This window comes from Taeniopygia guttata, chromosome 10 (genome assembly GCF_048771995.1).
Source record: "Taeniopygia guttata chromosome 10, bTaeGut7.mat, whole genome shotgun sequence".
NCBI lineage: Eukaryota > Metazoa > Chordata > Aves > Passeriformes > Estrildidae > Taeniopygia > Taeniopygia guttata.
In genome coordinates this window covers 1,799,842-1,801,700 of record NC_133035.1, presented here as the reverse complement: position 1 = coordinate 1,801,700, position 1,859 = coordinate 1,799,842, and positions in this window count along the sequence as shown.

Sequence of the window (1,859 nt, the reverse complement as noted above, 5' to 3'; positions counted from 1 at the left end):
AGCGGGGACAGAGCCCGACGTGGGGTGCGGGGGGCGGCTCCGGAGGCACCGCCCGCTCCGGCCCAGCGGCATGTCAGAATCCCAAAATACTCCGAGCTGGAAGCGACCCACACGGATCATCAAATCCAACTGTTAAGTGAGCGGCCCATGCAGGGATCAAAGCTTGGAGTTATTAGCACCGTGCTCTAACCAACTGGGCAAATCTCCACAGATCCTTTGGCACTTGTGAGGGAGCAAAGCCAGTTCCTGGTGTCCACGGAGACCCAGATCAGTGACTCGGTCCCAAAGCTGCTGTTACCCACCCCTGGCCCTATTCCTGAGTGGCCCTGCAAACCCCACACCGCTCTCAGCTGGTAATCAGGATGACCTTTGGCGCTCAGGGCTCACAGCACTCCGACTGTGTTAGCAGAACGCTGGGGAAAGAACTTTCCAGCTTTTCCTCACGGTGCAAAGCTGATTCAGGACAAAGCCACGACCCTCTGGAGACCCAGCATCCCACCCAGCCTGGCTCCCTACTCCTTGCTCATCTCCTGTCTTTCCGACCCCATCCAAAGGTGCCCCCATCTTCCTCCCTGGCTCTTGTTCAGCACACCCCTCCCTCCTCATGGATGTCTGCATTTCAGGCCCTTTCCCCCCTGGGCCATGCTTGGCTGATGGATTACATGCAGCTTGTTTCCTGCTGGGTTAATTCTAACCCCTGTAGGGCCCGTGGTGTGACTGTGCCGTCTTCGGCAGCATTTGCAACACCTTCCAGTGTACAGTCATCTGCAAACATAATTAATTTGTTGTTTACTTTTGCTTTCAGATCTTTAATAAAGACATTAAACAAACCTGGGATGTGCTGTTTTTTTCAGTAACTTTTTCTGAGTAATTGCCAGGGGCTTGGTAAGTTCATTAGCTAATTCTGTTTAGTCTGGGGGTTTCATATTAGCTAGGCTGGCCGATTTGTACAGATTCAATTTTGGAAAGTATTCCCATTCCTGCTCTTTATCTTAGGGTCTGTTGAGGGCTCTGGGAGGCTTTTGTCTCTGTCTGTGCTCAGCAATCCCCTCTCCTTGCCCCTCTTAGGGGCTGGTGAAGGAAGAGTGGGGTGCAGGGCTGCAGCCTTCAGGGTGGAGTTTGAGCTCTACTGTCCCCATCGTGTGAGAGGCAACAGATGGGCTGAGCACATCCATTCCTCCCACCTACCTGAACCACCTCCAGCTCACCAGGACAATCCCCAAAACACCAGGACTACCTCCAGCCCACCAACAGGCACCCCTGGCTTTACTTCAGGTTCTCTGTCCTCAGGTTTGCTTTGCTCACTGGGCCACTGGGAAAAAACTTTGCCAGGGGAGCATCAGACTTGGATGAGGGCAGCTGTTGGAATCTGTGCTATTGATGATTCTGAGATTGTAGAAAGTCTCTGTCTGTCAGCCCCGCTGCCAAAGCAGAAGCCATAATTGGTCTGTGCTGGTTTCAAGGTTGTTTATTCTGTTTATCTCTAACATGTTCTGCTGCCCTGCCGCAGCTCTGTCCTGCAGGGCAGCGTGTGGGGCTCTGCCCTCAGTGGGATGGTACAAACATTAAATACCACAAACTACCTGTGCTGGATTTACAATAACGTGCCAATATCTGTCACCTACGTTGGACAGTGTGTCCCCAGCCTAAACCAACAGAAAAATGCCAACACCACAGTGAAACATGGAGGGCATGAAGAAGGAGAAAAAGGTCAAGGCACACCCAATTTCCTCCATCTTGTCCCCTTTGAGCCCCTAATCGAGAATCCTAAAATTTTACTTTTGCACCTGTGCCACACTTAATTATTACTCATATCAAACACTCAGAGCTTGTAATTCATCCTGTAAGACTGAAAACTC